General features: G+C 29.9%; 1 pseudogene across 1 annotated transcript; it reads right to left on the reverse strand.

The window, feature by feature from the left end:
- Positions 1 to 2,767: 2,767 nt before the first annotated feature.
- On the reverse strand, positions 2,768 to 8,483 carry LOC114181761 (receptor-like protein EIX2; annotated as a pseudogene). Its single transcript, XR_003603915.2, has 2 exons — positions 4,731 to 8,483; positions 2,768 to 2,999 (listed from the first exon to the last, which is right to left on the reverse strand). The product of XR_003603915.2 is annotated as a receptor-like protein EIX2 (transcript).
- Between the last annotated feature and the right edge of the window lie 11,623 nt (positions 8,484 to 20,106).

A 20,106-nucleotide genomic window follows, 5' to 3' on the forward strand; every position in this document is an offset into this window, starting at 1 on the left:
CACCTCAGTTGGAAAATCTTCACCCGGTATTCCACGTGTCGCAGTTGAGGAAGTATGTCTTTGATCCCTCTCATGTGCTAGAAGCAGAGGATGTACAGATCAGGGATGGAAGTACTATCAGTGGCTCTAGAGGGTAGCAAAGTTGAGGAACGCCGAGGAAAACCAGTCAGTCTAGTCAAAGTCATATGGGATCGGAGAACAAGCGACTCGACTTGGGAGTTGGAGGAGGATATGAGGAAGTCCAATCCACATTTGTTTACCTAGTAAGTTTCTATTTTCGAGGTTAAAAATTTTGTTGTTGGGGAGATTGTAAAGCCTTTTTTTCTTACTGCCTTAAGGTTTAGGGCTTGGCCTTTTAATGGGCCTAAGATCAGCCCACTTAGAGGCTTCAGGACCCTAAGCTGCCCTTTCAGTTCCCATTTTCTGATTGTACTTGGAAAACATCTCACTCTCAACTCTTCTCTTCGTCACAACGCTCTACTAGGGTTTTGACTTCCCTCCTCCTTCCAAGCTAGCTAATCGATCTTTTCTATTCCTCTATTCCACGTAAGTTCTCTTAGCTCATCTTCGCCTTTCCAAGCTGATTTTTTGAGCCAACAAAGATTCCTCGTGATAACATTATGTTCTTTTTTTCCCTTGTTTTCAGCTCTTGAATCTACTCTTAGAGCTGTTGTGCTCAGTTGTTAAGTGTCGGAATCCCTTTTCTAGCTATAACCAGGTAAGGGAAGCTACGGTTTTCGATTTCTTGTGATTTTTCTGCCGCTTTGCTTTTGTTTCGTGTTTGTATGGATTGGTTGCCATTGTGTTTGATTTGGAATATGTAAAAGCATGATTTGATTTAAATGTTTGGCTGTTGCACGAGAGAACAGTGGCGAGCACTGGTTTTCTCGCCCAAGCGAGCTAGTCTCGCCTAGGCGAGATTAATAGAGGCTTGCCCTAGATCTATTATTCGAATTGTCACTTAGGCGACGAGTATTCTTTTTGAGCGAGGAGTGGTCTCGCCTAGGCGAGAAGGGGCTCGCCTGAGTGAGACCTCGTAGAGTCCACTGCTCCCCTGTTCGAGCCCTCGCCTAGGCGAGACGGGGCTCGCTTGAGCGAGAGGACCTCCCTCTCCTGAGCGAGACTTGTTAGCCTGAGCGAGATTGGGGGCATGTTTTTGTACTATTGTTGAATGGTTCACTGATGTGTTGATTGCTTGTCTGATCTAAATGCTTTACTAGGAGGGTTTGAGGGATGATGCCATGATTGATATATGAGGTTGAGGTGGAAATGGTATGTTGCTTTATGGTGTATGAATTGGAAAGCATGAGTTGTATGAGTAGTTGTTTATACATGACTTTAGTATTATGGGAACTTTCTGATTGGTTGGTGGATCATGTACAAAGCGTGAGTAGGGCGTAATTCCATGACTCTTGTAGTGAGAGCTCATGGTGGTGCCTCATCTGTAGGGCGTAATCTCACGGACCTTCCTAATGGGAGTCCCTGGTGGTACCTCACCTAGTGGACTTAATTCCATGGACCTCGTGGTGAGAGTTCATGGTGGTACCTCAACATAAGGACGTAATTCCACGCGAGTATCGTGGTGGTGCCTCAAGGCCAAGACGTAATTCCACGAAGGCCACGTGGTGGTGCCTCTTGTAAGGGTGTAATTCCACGAAGGCCTCGCAGTGACGCCTCATTGTTAGGACGTAATTCCACTTCTTGGTGGTGGTGCCTCAGTTTACGTATCCGGATAGTCAAGTCTTGGGGTCTCAAAGGAATTGGAAATCTATGAGTGAATGTCTGTTATTTGTGTTTGATTGTGAAATTGTATGTTGACTATTATGATGTAAGATTTCTTTACACTAGCTTACCCTTTCGTTTGCCTGTATGTTGTGTGTGGTTTTCTCTTTTGCGATGATCATCAATTTATTGGTATGAGCAGATGTGAGAATCTCTGACAGTGGTAATGATGGTAGAGACGCTGCAGCTTGATGAATCTTGGACGAGTGTCGTGCTCACTGTGGGGCCCACGACTTTTGGAGTTTAGTAGTTTAAGTTTCTCCTTAATGAGACTCTGAACCTTGTTTTAGGCTAAGTGGAGCCTCTTTCTTTTGCTATGAACATGTTTGGGATACTGTGTACTTCATATCTCAAATCTTCGTACCCTCTAGACATTTATGTATGAGGCGTTTAATTAAATTGAATTTATCTATTTAATTGGGACGTTACAGATCCAACAATTTAATGATCAAATAATTATATTATTTTGATCCCTCTAAAACTTATGGTTAAGATCCGCTACTAATGAGTTATACTTTTAATTGATAATTTACGTGCTAAAATTATAAAAATTATCGATTATCCTTCTCATTAATACAAATTTAACAAATATTTTTAAAGTTAAAGGAAAAAAATACAATATTTTTAAAATGTATTTAATTTTTTGAAAACTTAATAGGACTAAATACACATTTTATCCACTTGATACTACAAAACATATATTTTAATGTCATTTTCAAAATAATATTTACGTTCGTGCATATTTTGAGAAGTAAAGTGAATATTGATTTAATTTACCAACTTGTAGTAAAATTATTTTGCTTTAATGTCAAAAAATAGAAATGATGGGTTCATGAATTCACATTTTTCTTATTTCTATATAAATAAAGAAATGACAATGAGGCACATGACAAAATGTTTAATTTCTTCAGGCGAATATCTTTAAATAAAAAAAAAAAAAGTTTTGTTGATGAAAAATATGCAAATAAATTATTAGCATAATAGATGGCAAATGCATTGTCTTGTTACTTAGAATTAAAAATAAGTTTTCTTGTCCAACTTCATCACCCTCAGTTTATTCAAACAGAGAACAACATCAAACAATTCTAACTGAAATTACAGAACTAAAAACACCATATAAAATGAAAACATGTTTAAAACAACTAAACCAACCATACTTTCCAGCTTCGTCCAAGTTTACAACCTCAAACATTTGAGATATGTGTGATCTTGAGATACTGAAAAAATAACCAAAAAAAAAAAATGTCAATATCCCAAATGTGTAAACGAATTGTTACTCTCAATTAATTAATTAATTATGTTATATTTTACAAAAGAGAAACTAAATATTTTTCAAAGTACAAATTGAGAAGACATATTCTTAATGAAAAATAAAAGAATTTAAATAACTTTTATTTCCTATAATAATTGGTTAATTTTATTTTGACTTTTAAAAAGTTATTTATTTTAATATCTATTTTTTTATACTTTAATCTTTGACATCAAAATTCCTTATCAAGTGAAGAAGTGACTTTTAGATGTATATCCTTATAAATTAGAGATATCACATTTATTAATTTTAAGAGCATAATAATACTAAAAACTGTAAGAGAAAAAAAAATATTTGTAAAAAGTAATGTAATAGCTGAGTAGACTGGAGAGAATAAAAAGGAAAATATTTATGTTTTAAAATGAAAGAAATGACATGTTAGTTTTTATGATTTTTCAAAAATTATTTTATAACATACTTTTTCAAGGCCAACTTTCACAATGTAAATAAATGTGGGAAAATGTAAAAAACTTAAAAATAGAAAATCGAAAATTAGAGATGTTTGGAATTTTTGTAACAAAAATTCTAAAACAGACGTTGTTTTGTAAACAGTGATGAAAAAAGAAAAAACTTTCGCCATATAATTTTTTTTTTTAAAATAGAATTTTCGTTTTTCAAAAAAGAAAAAAAAAGCAAACAGGTCTATTTTGTCATTTCAAGTCTCAAAATAGAAGAAAAAAAAACTATTTTAACAAATATACAATAATATTGTAAAGAAATTGTTATGATATTTTAAATAATAGTTAATTTTTTAATCTTATTTAGTGAATAAAAATAATGAATATGATAATGAGTAATATAGTGTGAAAATATTATGTTTCAGCTGGAACAGACACACATCAGTTTTTCATAAAACTTATCTTTTATTTATATGTCTCTTTAAAATATTTACATGATTATATAATTATCAAAATTAATTATATTAAAATAGTTAAAAATATATGAAATCCTACTGAAACCTTCCATAGTTATAATTTTTAATCTACTATTTATTAAAATATTTGTTTCTTATCAGTATTTTGTAAACAATTTATAAGAAATTAAACCATTACAACAACAATATTACATAAATTTAACTCGTGACAAAATTATTTTTATTAGTTATTTGGGTTTTTTTGATGAGATAAGTTTCTCATATATACATAAAGTAACGTTTATGACCATTATATATATAAACATGATGCGAAAAGCTGATTGGATAAATCAGTGAAAATACATGGTGTATACGTTTTACTTTTTTAATTTTTAAAATAAAAGTAAATAATTTTTTTAATTTTTTTATAAATAATTTTGTATTTATTTTGTTGATAATTTCTTTTATTAAACATACTTAATTTAGTTTAAAAATGATTAATTTTAAAAAATCAAATGAATGAAATAGTAACAAATAGGTTACTTAAAAAATAAAAATAGTAAAACAATTGTTTTAATTTAAAAAAATGGTTATTTATTAAAGGATAAAATTGTAAATAGAAATGTAGATATCAAAATAGAATATTCTTTTATATATATATATATATATATATATATATATATATATATATATATATATATATATATATATATTTATAGAGGTATAGATAAACATAATGTGAAAAGCTCAAACAAATATGTGTAAGAAAACCGCAACACACATTACCTCTTAATCCACTTTGCACCAACCATTTGTAATTGGAGAATTTCACCATTACCATATAAATGTCGTCAATTAAATTGTTCATCAGGTCTTCAAGAATAACATTGAGCCAAATGTAATCCAAAAGGTTATTGTAAATCCCACTGTCATACTGACGTAAAATTCATGACCGAAAAGAGAATATTCATGAATTTCAAAGATCGGATCTTGAGATAGCCCATCATCAATGCATAATTTTTCAAGTGGTGGTCCACACAGATTTAAATTATCTTCGTAACTTGAGGCATTGAAACTTTGTAGTTGTGTGCTAATTGGAATAACTCCACTTAAATGATTATGTGACAAATCTAACATAGTGAGTCGATCAATTTGAGCAAGACTTAAAGGAATTGAACCAATAAATTGGTTTCTTGACAAATCAAGAAATTCAAGTGATTTTAGATTTCCAATATTTGAAGGGATTTGTCCAATAAAATTATTTCTTGACAAATTTAATGAAATCAACTCAACTAAATTCTCTATTTCCACTGGAATTTCTGCTGAGAAGTTATTACTGGAAAGATCAATGCCTTTTAGAAGTAATAACTCAGTAGTCTTGAATATTTGTTCTGAACCTTTCCACATCAAAAATGCATTCAAATCGTATGAGTAATTGGTTCTAAACTCACTAATGTTGATAAAATACTCATGACGTCCATAATTACTTGAAAATGTCTTGTTAACCATTGATGTAAAATTATTTATACATGCAGGAATTTTTCCAGATAAGTTATTTAGTGAGAGATCAAATATTTGGATGCTTTTCAGATAACAAATTTGTAATGGTAAAATTCCATTGAAATTATTACTTCCCAAACTTAAGATTTGCAACTCTTGCATTTCGCTCCCGATCCAAGGAGGGATTTGCCCTGATAAATTGTTGTTTGACATATCAAGCATCACTAACTTTGTACAACGTCTTAAGGAGAAAGGTATCTCATGTGTTAAGTTGTTGTTTCTTAATAATAATGCTTGAAGACCAAGAAGCAATCCTAATGAAGTAGGAATGTTTCCTGAAAATTTGTTGTGGCTCAAATCTAAATAAGCTAACGACTTAAAATGGCTCCAACAATCTGGAATTTGTCCAGAAAGATGATTATGTGAAAGGTCTAACTGATATAGTGTTTTTTCAGGACCACTGGCACATAAAAATGAATGCGAATCTGATAAATTATTATTAGATAAATCAAGAAATATGGAACCTCGTAGAAATGGTGGAATAGGACCTTCAAATTGATTTGATGCAAGACTTAGGAAACCAATAATATTCTTTCCAGAAAAATTTGGAATTATACCATGGAGACTATTGTTTGAAATATCTATTGAACCCACATTTCCAGAAGCTAATTTAGCCCAAAACCACCTTGGAACCACATCCAATATTTTAGAATTTGAAATGTCAAGTTCATCATATTTATTTTGCTTTCTCAACCATTTGGGAAATGTACCTAACAAGCAAGATTTCAACCATATGTACCTCAACTGAAAAGGTGGGACCCAATTTTGAGTAAATGTCAAGGTTAATGGATTGTTAGATAAGTCCAAGTAAGATAGCTTGGTTACATTAACAAAATGATAGTCAGTGAACACACCATTTAAGGAATTTGACTGTATGTCTAAATCTTCTAGTTGAGGTGGAAATTGAATATTTTTTAAAATCTTTCCACTTAGCTTGTTTTCACCAATAGATAACACTCTTAAAGATGTGAATATTGAGAGGTCAATTAGTGTGCCATTGATTTCATTCATGTGTAGATATAATTCTTTTAATGAATATCTAGCACATCCAGATAAATGATGAATTATCATCGAAAACTCTACACTCAACCTGTTATCCTCCATTTCTAATGAGCGCAAAGCGCATGCATTTCCAAATGATATGGGAATTCCACCTTCTAGAAAGTTTGATGAGATTGATAAATATTCCAAGTGAAATGGTAAATTAATATCTTCTCTTATCTTCCCATTCAAGTGATTGTTTGAAAGATCCAATGACATCAAAGCTGAAAAAGCTGAAAGGTCAGGAATCATACCATTGATTTGATTTTCTTGCAAGCCCAAATGTTCTAGTGTGTATTTAGCGCATCCAGACAAGTGATGTATTATTGTTGAAAGCTCATCACTCAAGTTATTAGCCTTCATGTCCAATGAGCGCAAAGCACATGCATTACCAAATAATTTCGGAATTCCACCTTCTAGAAAATTTGATGAGATTGATAAAGATTCCAATTGAGTTGACAATTTATTACCTTCTGCTATTTTTCCAGATAATTGATTATTTGAAAGATACAATGACTTCAAAACTGAAAATGCTGAAATGTCTGGTAAAGATCCATTAATATAATTTTCTCCCAAATTCAAATCTTGTAGTGAGTATCTAATACATCCATTACACAAATTATGAAGAATTGATGGAAGGTCTTCGGTCAAATTATTTCCTTGCATGTTTAAAGAATGTAAGGTGCATATATTCATGAAGGATTTCAAAACCTCATCCTTGAGATTATTAAGGGAAAGGTCAAGGATCTCAAGAGATTTCATTGCCATGCCAAAATGATTGGATACAGAACCCTCCAAGTTGTTGCCAGAAAGGTCTAGCTCAACAAGGTTTGAAGTGATATTTGACACCCACCGGAATATCACGGGTGGCGTGAAGGTGTTGTCAGAAAGATCAAAGGCCAACAGGGAAGTAGAAAAGTTGAATTCGAAAGGACTCAATGAAAGGATAAAATGATCAGAAAGGCTACAATCAGTTAAGCCTAATCCTCTTAGTTTTGGTAGCATGGCAATGTTTTGCAGGAAAGTATGAGAAGTATCAAGACCATGTACGGAGCACAAGTAAAGATGGGTTAAAGAAATGAGATTAAATAGGAACTTACCCCCATCGTTGATTTGGAGTACTCCATTGTAATAATTCCCAAGATAAAGCTGTTGTAAGTTTGACAGATTCCCAAATTCGGATGGAATATTTCCTTCAAAAAAATTTCTTGTGAGATCAAGATGTTCCAACTTAGAAAGGTTTCCGAGTTGGGATGGTATATTTCCGACAAGAGAATTGTCTGCGAGATCAAGATACTCCAACTTGGAGAGATTTCCGAGTTGAGTAGGGATAGAACCCTCAAGATGATAATTTCTCGCAAGATTCAAGTATTTCAAATGAGAAAGAGACCCAAACTGACTTGGAATTTTTCCGTCAAAACCACACCATGAGAGATCAAGGTATCTCAAGTTGCTGAGAGAACCAAGAAACTCTGGGATATGGCTGTGTGAAAAAGAATTGTCACTGAGGTTGAGATACTTTAATTGTTGCAACTCAATCAATGATTGGTGGATCTTTCCGCTGATATAATAAGACCATGATTCAGTTACATAATCATGTTCACCGTGAAGGTCAAGGCTTACGATATTAGCAGTGAGGTTGCTGCAGCGAATCCCTTTCCATTGGCAGCAATCAGCAGAGGACCAAGACGAGAGCATGCCATATCGATCAACAAGGGAAGATTTGAATCGGAGGAGTGCTTCCCTCTCCGTTTGTAAACACCTTATCTCCTTCTCACCACCAACAATCTGGAATGTCACCAAACACACCATAAATATTATCACTTTCAAACCAATCAGACTCATCATTGACACTGTAATGTTTATCATCACAAACACACAATTCTTCTTCAGAATGTATTAAAAGAGATGATATTGGTATAAGGTTACCATTCCCAGTAAGCCATATATATACCATTCCAGATTCACCCAACCTACACAAACTACAAAAACGGTGTACTTATTGTTAAAATTCAAAATATTTATCTCACAAATAATATGCAACAAAATTTTCTAATTATTATATAGAAAACGTGTAACTTTTGAATCAACCCATTCCATACGACACATTTTACTGAATCTTTTACTAACGTTTATAACATTTACAGTGTCACTTAGTGACTGCTCCCACCCATTAAGCTTTACAATTTAATAAAACTTTGAAGAATTCCAGAATACGTTAGTGTCACTACTATACAATGAGGGATCTTCTATCTCCTGGTTGGTCACATCACAATCAACAAGTTACGCTTCAATAATTTTACAGACTTAAAAATGACTAAAATATGTTTTTAGGAATATAAAATACTGAATTGAAACGTTTAAAATTTTATCAATAAACAAATATCTCCATCAGCTCTATTAACATGGAAATTTAATGTATAAAAAACACTGAACATAAAAAAGACTAAAACATTCATCTAATACAGATAAAATAATTTATTAAGTTATGTAAACAAATTGTACAAGTTATTCTTCTTTCTCTAACCTTTTTAAGTTGTCACCACTAAAATATCTAATAATCTTTTTTAAAGATTTTTTTTGTATTTCTTCATTATTGGTGGAATAACATCAATTTCCAAGCAGAAGTTGATAAAAATACAACTCCAAAATAACTAATTATATTTTTAAAATTAACAAAATTTTAGGGAGATGACTTCAAAAGTCTACTAAAAGAACAAAACAAGAAAAGGACTTTAAAATTGATTACAAACTTTTATAAATAATGATTTATCACCCATCTTGGTACACGAAGTAGTTTTTCGTTTTTTGTTTTTTGTTTTTTTTTGCATTTTCTTAAATAAAATACGAGTACTTTAAGTAAAATGGCATGTATGTGATTCTTAATAACTGTAGAACTTATCCTAATATTTATACAACCATTAAATTATATCTTTTATAATGAAAAGAAGTCCCTTTCTAAGTTGGACATGCAAAAAATAATAAAAATAATTTAGTTTCTAAAATTTAAGTTTGAAAAATTCTTTTAAATATTTTCCCTAACTTGTCATTAGGGCTTGAATAATTCCAATGACTTAAAACTGATAAAAGATAAATACTACGACTTCAAAAGTCTCTGATTAGAAATAAGTAAAGAAAACAACTTTTGATTGGATAGCATATATTTATTTTTAAAATATTGTAATTTTTGTGGACAGAATTTTAATTGAAAAAAAAAAACTTTGCAAGTGTAGTAGACAAAAGTTTAAAACTTTAAATCACTTACATCTCACGTTCTATATATAGCGTGTGAAACGTTTCTTTTTGAACCGGACTCTTTTCGATAAATTTCTGTCTAAACAATTTTAAAGTATGAAAATGAGTTACAAAAAGTTGAATTAACTATTTTATATGTTAAAAATAACTCATGTATAAATTAAAAATGTATATTTTTGAGCAAACTATATAATAAAATTTTAGAAATTAAAATCTAATTTTAACTTTTAAAACATTTATTACTGTTTTCTTCTTTCTTATTTTAAAATTATCTATAAACATATCCAACGTTTTAAACAGAGTAGGAGGCAGATTGCATACTGATATTCAAGGTGCATTGTGGCCGATCCAACCTTACACTTTCATACTTTATTAACACTAGAGTCCATATCACGTATGTGTCTACATATTTTTTAGATATAAATGATAATATGTTAATAGATGATAATAGTATAATATTATTAAATTAATATATAAAATATATTTATATTTATTAAAAATAAAGTGAAATAAATAGAGAAATTAATTGTTGATGAATAAAAAAAAAGAAAAAAAGAAAAAAAGTTTTATAGAAAATAAGTAAAAATAAGCATTAATTTTTAAAAATTTAATAAATAATTATATTGTAAAGGGTAAAAATGGTATTATGAAATATGAACACAAAATATGAATCCTCTTTATATATTGTTATAGATAATTTATTTTATCCCGATTAATTGGATAGTTATAATGATTTTATAATTCTTTCTTCTTCTTTTTTGTTTTATTGGGTATGTTAAATATGTTATATTCTTTTAATAATAATATAAGAGTAAATAAAGTGAATATTACTTCAACAAAACTTTTAAAATTTTTGTTGTTTTTATTATCGGCCAAAACTTCTAAAATTTTTGTGATATACTATACAACTTTAGAAAATGAAATTTTAGTAAGGATAATAATTTAAAAATAGTGAGACTCAATTATTTTAATATTAAAATGTTTTAATGTAAATAATTTTGTTATAAACGAGTTTCATTTTTTTAAAATACATCATCTCTCTAGAAGTTATTTTTCTAGAGTTCTCTAACTTTTTTCTAGGAGTTCTATTTCTTTGTTCACTTGATTGAAGATTTGAGATCGTATAAGTGATCATCTCGCAACAAGCTCTCAATTTGGACTAATCAGTTCCTTCGTTCGCATAAGTTAAGTTCCAGCCTTTTTTCCATGGTCTTCTTGTAGTTTTTGTTGTATGTAAGACATTTCCACTTGTATGTGTCCTGTTAATCTTCTATATGAATCTCTGTTGATCAATGATATAATGGTAAGTCATGATCGTTTTTGTAATGTTTCTATGTGTAGATAGAACATTCTGTGTGTGATGCTTAACTTTCTTATTTTTACTCAATATAAGATTTAGACTCACCTAAATTCCCAACACATGTTGAGTTGATTAAAAATTACATCATTAGTATTAATCTTAAAAACATCATCGGGTGTGATCCTGTTAACCAATAAATGTTTGCATTTTTTCACAAATTTGTCCTTAATGTCTACCTTTGCTTATCTATTTTTCCTTCATTTGTTTCTCCTTCATCAAATTTCTATTTATTTATGGACGTATGACATGAGAACAATAATATTTTTATTCCTCTCATCTATGATGTTGGATACATATTCTATCATATTGTCATTTTCTCAACACCATTAATCTTATCTTAATGAAAGACACTGCATTAACTAATTTTAATTAAAATGGGGACAAAATTTAGAACTTTAAAACTATAGGACTATCCTGAAAAAAATGTCAAAATATTGGGGTAAAATTCCTGTCTAGCCTTTAAATTTAATTTGAAAAAAATAATAATCTAAATTTAATCTAATTGATGACTGAATTTAAATTAGATTAGAAAAATTCAATATAACTTCTTCTAATTAAAATGACTCTGAAGTTTATATCTAATATATTTTATTAGATTTGGATTGAATTTATTTTTTATTTTGTTTGAAAAATTCAATCTATCACTCGAATCCATAGAAACTCCTTAGTGTTCACATGTTAACACATTCATGCAACAAGTCAAGTATAAGAGTTGAGTATTTGAAGGATTAGGACTCATGGAACTTTATAAAGTGATAAAAATTTAGGAGGATAAGGCTTGGAAAAATTTATATTCAACCCATCACATACGCTATAGATAATTGACATGTAAAAATCAATCTAGTCATAATTATACATTTTCACTTTATACAAAATATGATTTCGTCTAAGCACATTTTTTTTTTAAATTTAATATTTTTTTATGAATACGCTCAGATTTTAAATATATATTTTTGGAAATTCTTTTTTTCTTTCAATAGTAAAATGACATGTATGTCTCTTATAACTTATCCTAATATTTATACAACCATTAAATTATATCTCTTATAACTTATGAAACGAAATCCTTTTCTAAGTTGGACATGACACTAATAATAAAAATAATTTATTTTCTAAAATCTTTTAAATATTTTTCCAAAACAATGTTTTAAAACTGATAAAAGATAAATAATACGACTTCAAAAGTCTCTGATGAAAAAAAAAGTAAGGAAAACAAGTTTTGTTTGGATAACATATTATTTTAGAAATATTATAATTTTTGTGGATACAATTCTAAATGAAAAAGAAAATAACTTTGATTTGATATGTATAAGAGACTTTGAAAAAATATTGCAATTGTAGAAACTTTAATGACTTATATCTCACGTTGCATAGCGTGTGAAACGTTTCTTTTTGAATCGGTCTCTTGTGAACAAATTTCTGTCTAAACAATTTTAAAATATGAAAATGAGTTACAAAAAGTAAGATTAATTTTTTTCGTTTGTTAAAAATAACTTATGTATAAATTAAAAAACATAATAACTTTTAAAAAATTTAGGAAATTAAAATGTTATTTTAACTTTTTAAATTTGTTCCTGCAGAGAACAAATAAGATGAGTCAAGCACAAGCATCACCTTATCATGTAGTCCGTTATCTTCTCAGTTGGTCTCTTCCCGGTTGGTACATGTGAGCTTGAACCCAGGAGGGGTTACCTGTAGAAGAGTCTCCGAAGCTCAAGTAAGTCAAAGCTATCAGAAGGTCAAACCAGTGATTAATGAATGCGTACCTTTAATTACTGGGGTCCACGCGTATTTATAGAGCATTAATAATGTCTGATTACCTCATGGGCTGGGCCTTGACTTGGACTCTGGCTTGGGCTGTGAGTGGGCCTGGGCCCTAACCCAGGCCCTTACGATCTATTGAACGCGGGAGCTTCTATTTTTACTAAGTTTATTGGACGCGGGGCCTGTGTACTTATGGTTAAAATTCAAAATATTTATCTCACAAATAATATGCAACAAAATTTTGTAATTATTATATAGAAAACGTGTAACTTTTGAATCAACCCATTCCATACGACACATTTTACTGAATCTTTTACTAACGTTTATAACATTTACAGTGTCACTTAGTGATTGCTCCCACCCATTTAAGCTTTACAATTTAATAAATACAAAAAGAAAGCAAAATAGTAAAACTTTGAAGAATTCCAGAATACGTTAGTGTCACTACTATACAATGAGGGATCTTCTATCTCCTGGTTGGTCACATCACAATCAACAAGTTGCGCTTCAATAATTTTACAGACTTAAAAATGACTAAAATATGTTTTTAGGAATATAAAATACTGAATTGAAACGTTTAAAATTTTATCAGTAAACAAATATCTCCATCAGTTCTATTAACGTGGAAATTTAATGTATAAAAAACACTGAACATAAAAAAGACTAAAACATTCATCTAATACAGGTAAAATAATTTATTAAGTTATGTAAACAAATTGTACAAGTTATTCTTCTTTCTCTAACCTTTTTAAGTTGTCACCACTAAAATATCTAATAATCTTTTTTAAAGATTTTTTTTTTTTTGTATTTCTTCATTATTGGTGGAATAACATCAATTTCCAAGCAGAAGTTGATAAAAATACAACTGCAAAATACAACCAATTTAAATTATACAAAAAAAAAAATGGAAAACAACTTAAAATTAACAAAATTATAGGAAGATGACTTCAAAAAGTCTACTAAAAGAACAAGAAAGGACTTTAAAATTGATTACAAACTTTTATATATTACCAAGTTCGGTGATAAATGGTAAGATATAAATTGTCACCGAACTTGGTACACGTAGTTTTTTTTCTTTATTTTTTAAATAAAATACTACTATTTTTAGTAAGATAGCATGTATGTGATTCTTAATAATAAGTGTAAACTTATCCTAATATTTATACAACCACTAAATTTTATCTTTTATAATTTATGACAAGAAATGTAACATCCCAATTTCAGCAGCTTAAAACTAATAAAAATAGGGAGTTTCATCATAGTTCCAAAACAGATAATCCAGTGTACCCAATATATTAATACAGTCTTACAAAAGGTATGACTATAAAAATATATCCCTTATACACTTAAACTAAACTAATAAACTCTGTACTACCGACCACTGCTAAAGCTCCCCCTGGAAACCTCCTCTTCAACACTAACACGATGGCTCTTCATCCTCCAGAAGTGCCTTTGACACTGCAACCATATCTGCTCCCACCGAAATAGGTGATCATCGCAAAAGGAAACATACAATACAAGACAGGAACACAAAAAGCAAGGGTAAGCTAATCTGATTAAGGAATCATGCAGTTCAATTATAAACAGAAATCATGCAATCTTTCTCATTATCACCAGAATCATATAGACCACCACAACACATACATGACTCTAAACTCAATATCCGGATTATGTAAGCGACATCGGATCTCTTGGTGGCTTGCACCTGCGACGGTTCCCAAACTCTGCAGAGTTTGGACACAAGGGGTTATCACCCAACCACTCCCAGGGTAAGTCCCATCACCTCTATGGCGGATCGGGTCCATAGACCAGGACCTCCTGCTACTCCCCCCGACGTAATCCATCATACTCTACATGAGTCTTAATGGTTACTAGGAGCGTCAGGATACCAACCAAAACTGAGTCCTTATGTCCTTACATACACTAAAACATTCCTCTTAGAATTTCCCTTGAAATCCTAGTTCAACCACTTCTTCTCATATTCCAACTTCATGCAATTTCACCACACGTATTACCAGTCATAACAATTCATGCATATCATAACTAAGTTCATATTTTAACATTTAAACATAGTTTCATCCATTAGAAACAGGGAAATAACACTCAGCTGCAGAGGTTCTCGCCCAGGCTGAAAGGTCTCGCCCAGGCGAAAGGACTTTCTCGCTTAGGCGAGTCATTCTCGCCTGAGCGAGGCTCGAAACAGAGAACAACCCAAACTCTAGGCGAATTCTCGCTCAGGCTAAGCTGTCTCGCTTAGACGAGAGTGACTCTCGCTCAAGCGAGACTGGCTCGCCTAGGCGAGATCTTGCGCAGAAACAAGGGATGAGTTTCTGGTGTTTTCGCTCAGGCGAGAGTTGCTCGCTTAGGCGAAAATACTAGATTCCCAATCTGTTCTCACATGCAACAAGAAAGAAATCTAGCACAATCCAAGCATACACTCAATTACACGGTTCAAACACTCATACAATAATCAATCATGCAATTCAAAGTCATCAGAATGATTTCTAGATGAAATTTAAGTAAAACAGTTAGCTTCCCTTACCTGTTATCTTGTTTAGACAATTTTATAAACGTCAACGCCTTAAAAACGTCAACACCTCTAACTCCACAGGATGCTCTATCTACACATAGAAACATCACGAGAACGATCAGGACATACCGTTATAATCACTGATCAGCAGAGACTCATACTGATGATTAAAACGTCGCATGCAAGCGAAAGAGGGCCTACATGCAACAGAAAATAGAAAAAGACTCAAATAAAGAGCGGAAACTCAACTTACGCGAACGGAGAAACTGATCGGTCCAATTTGAAGAGCTTGCCGAGAGGATCGATCCTACGGTCTCGGTTCTTCAATCAGACGACCAGAGAGACAGAACCTCTAGAGAGAAGTCAGAGAACTCTAGAAAAGTGGTTTCTAGAGAGATTGTGTGTTTTAAAATAATGAAACTTGTTTATAACAATTCTATTTATACTAAAATCTTTTAATATTAAAATAATCGAGTCTCACTATTTTTAAACCACTATCACTTTTAAAACGCCATTTTCTAGGATCTTACAATAAACCCCTTTCTAAGTTGGACATGAAACTAATAATATAAATATTTTATTTTCTAAAATTTAAGTTAGAAAAATTCTTTTAATTATTTGTCCTAACTTGTCATTAGGGCTTGAATAATTGCGATGACTTAAAACTGATAAACGATAAATACGAAGACTTCAAAAGTCTCTGATTAAAAATAAGTACAGAAAACAACGTTTGATTGGATAGCATATATTTATTTTAAAAATATTATAATTTTTGTGGACAAAACTTTAATTGAAAAAGAAAATAACTTTGATTTTGTATATACTTTCAAAATATTGCAACTGTAGTAGACAAATGTTCAAAACTTTAAATCACTTACATCTCACGTTTTATAGCGTGCAAAACTTTTCCTTTTTGAACCGACCTCTTTTCAATAAATTTCTGTCTAAACAATTTTAAAATATTAAAATGAGTTACAAAAAGTAAAATTATTATTTTTATACGTCAAAAATAACTTACGTATAAATTAAAAGTATACGTTTTTGAGCAAAACTATATAATAAAATTTTAATAAATTGAAAACTAATAGTTTTAACTTATAAAACATTTATTAATGTTTTCTACTTTCTTATTTTAAAATTATTTAAAGAAAAAATCTATAAACATATCCAACGTTTTAAACACTGAGCAGGAGGTAGATTGTATATTGAGATTCAAGGTGTATTGTGACTAACCCAACTTACACTTTCATACTTTATTAACATAATTTATTTTATCCCAATTAATTGGATTAATTATAATGATTTTATAATTCGTTCTTCTTCTATTTTGTATTATTAGGTATATCAAATATGTTATATTTTTTTAATAATAATATAAGAGTAAATAAAGTGAATATTACTTCAACAAAACTTACAACTTTCGTTGTTTTTCTTATCAGCCAAAACTTCTAAAATTTTGTGATATATAACTAATATGTTTACCATATTCATGCTATTAAACAATTGTTTATTATATATAAATAAATAAATATTTAAATATATAAAAAATTTTAGATTTTAATAAACCTATATTTTCATATTAAAGATATAGAAATTAATAGGTTCAAAAATATATAAAAAAAGAAATAAATTCTAAAACCACTCCTGTAAATATCTATCTAATTTTTGAGGAGTAAAACTGCTAAGAATAAAAAAAATTATAGTCTTAATACAAAAGTTTTAATTTAAGCGAAAACATATTTGATCTTTAATAATTGCCTTTTGTATATAGTAAAGAAAACAAATAATACTATTGTCGCAACCAGAATTATGACGGGACCACGAACCAAAGATAAAAATTTGTAAAAACATAGTTTTTGGAGTCGTCACTATAATTATTATAGAAAACTCTGAAAAACCATAAAAAAAAGCGCAAAAAACTAGATTTTGGGTCGGAAGTCGGTTACTCGTGGGGAATGTATTAGTACCACACAATGCCCATACTAAGACGGTACTTTTAATTAAATCTGCAAAAGTAAGTGGTTTTTCAAAATATTTATTTTTCTCAAAAAATAATATAAAATTATGTACAAAAGAAACAAAAATATTTTTATTTTTATTTTTTAGGCCCGATAAGGATTAATCCTTACTCCTACGTATCTCCATTACAATGGAGAATAGGATTACATAGTTTTTTGTGAAAAACTATTTGGAAAAATATTTGAAAAATGATTTAATTTTTTTAACAATTTTGAAAACCTTTTTATTTAAATTTTTAGTATTATGTTAATATTAGTGTCACGTGATGCGAACGGTCGAACAAACACTGAAAATAAATTCTTTTTTTAATCTTTGATTTTTTTTATCTTTTTAATCTTTTATAATTTTTCATATTTTCTTAAAGTTATTTAAAAGTGGATGTGAATGTCACTGCGACGTGAGCAACCAGATAGATATTAAAGAGTAAACAAAGAAAACTATTTTTTCTTAGATTGATATATATTTTGTTAGAAAAAAAAGGAACGAAAGTCTAAAATGGGTGTCATGCGACGCGAGCGGTCGAACAAACACCAAAAAAATGGAAAAAGTATTTTTAATGATTTTAAAAAAATAACAAAAATTGATATAAATAAATAAAAAAAAAAAGCAACTCGAAGTTACGTACCTTAAAAAATGTTCAATATCTCCTCACCTTTTCTCTATTTTTATTCTTTGCCTCCTTTTCTAATATTTTTTTGTTTTTTTTTTCAGAGAGATAAAAATGATATGGGTCTGTGTGGGTGATAATGAGAGAAAGAGAGAGTGTAGAGAATGTTTTCTTCTCTTTTTTTTTTCTACTTCCTTCAATATATTTTTTGTTTGAAAGAAAGATAAAAAAGGTGTGTGTAGGAGTGGTGATGGGAAATAATTAGAGAAGTGTAGAGAATTTTTTTTTTTTTTTGTGTTTTTTCATATGATAAACTACATATTTATATTCACATATTGCAATATCAATCCAATCTCAGCCTTAATTATAATGAACAATATAAGGAAAAAATTGGTCATGATAGCATCATATTATGGGGATCAACTCATAGCAAATCAGAGCACAAAATCAATCAAGATCAATAATATTGATTCTAATTATATGAAGAGATATTGCTTTTAATTACTAGAATCATATCACTACTTTCTCTATCAGAACAAAGATGGTAGAAGATATGTTGAGTTGTTGGGCTCATGAAGAGGAGTGTGATAACAAAATAGGCTCTTCCTTTTTCTTTTCTTTTTTTCATCTCTTTTTTTTTCTTTTTTTTCCTAAAATTAAAGTTTGAAAAATTTTTGAAGAAAATTTTGTTTCACATTTTTTTTATTTTATTTTTTTGAAAATAAATTTATTTACCAGGACGAAATTGTTTGTTGACGACTATTAATATGCAATTAAACCTTGAAAAAAATTTTAACTTTGTTTTTGCTTTGTAAATTTTAAATAATTTTTATGTTCAGTCAAGCTTAATTGAATATTATATTTTAATAAACACATGTGCACCTATTAAGGATTAAACAACATATGCTCAATCATATTAAAAAGACTTCAAATAAAATTAAAAAATTTAGTGTGGTACTAAGTTGTAGTTTTGTTATTGTATTAAAAACGAATTATATGAAATACTTGTTGTACTAAACCGAAATTTGTCTTTTAGATATTTAAGTAAAAAAATTATAAATAGAAAAACTAATTATTTGTTATAAAATAAAACTAATAAAAGAAAAAAAAAAGAGTAAGGGATGTCAAAAAAATTCGTACTCGCGGATATCCGCGGATAAAACCCGCATTAGATAGAAAATGGACAATGTAAATGGATACATGCAAGTAATAGGTACATGTATTTGTTATACCTGCATGTTAACAGGGCGAGTACAAGTATCATAGTATCCATACCCGTGGATACCCGTATCCGCTATACTCTAATTTAAATAAAAAAATTAAGAAAACATGACTAAAACATTAACACATTGATCTTAAATGAGTTATTTTTTATCAATTAGTTTTAAAATTTCTTCATTTCTTTGCAAACTGTCATTCAATACTATTTAAATTTTGGATTTTGTTTGAAATTTATGAATGTTATGTATTATATTTTTATTTGAATTTACAGTTAAAATATATTGTTAAATATTAAAATTTTCTTTTGTAGATATCCGTGGATATTAAAAAATATACGGATAATGGATACCCACACGAATTTAGATACGGGTACGAGACAAATATTTATCCAGCGGGTAGGGTACGGAGGAGCTACTACCTGTACCCTATTTGTCCGTTGACATCCCTAGTTTTATTACTTATAGAAGAGTTATCTGTATCGATACAAATTGTAACCCACACGAAGGATACGTATCAAATAGCTTATACAAATATCATACATCATACAGAGAAATTCATCATATAAGTTTTGACTACCAAAGGAATCACTAGTGTAGTTTCATGTTTAGACATATCCTATATGCCTCAGTTCTCGTGCAAACGAAGTAGATAGAGACGCGGTAGCATTTTTGTGATTTAAAACAACTTTTATGCCTCGGTTTACCAAACAACCGAGGCCTATGAATGTATATGCCTCGGTTATATTCTCAACCGAGGCAGTAACGTTGCCAAAACCTCCAACTTTCCCGCTTTTCTAAAATTCGAA

Source organism: Vigna unguiculata, chromosome 4, assembly GCF_037176805.1.
Source record: "Vigna unguiculata cultivar grain cowpea cultivar isolate G323 ecotype 2 chromosome 4, ASM3717680v1, whole genome shotgun sequence".
Classification (NCBI taxonomy): domain Eukaryota; kingdom Viridiplantae; phylum Streptophyta; class Magnoliopsida; order Fabales; family Fabaceae; genus Vigna; species Vigna unguiculata.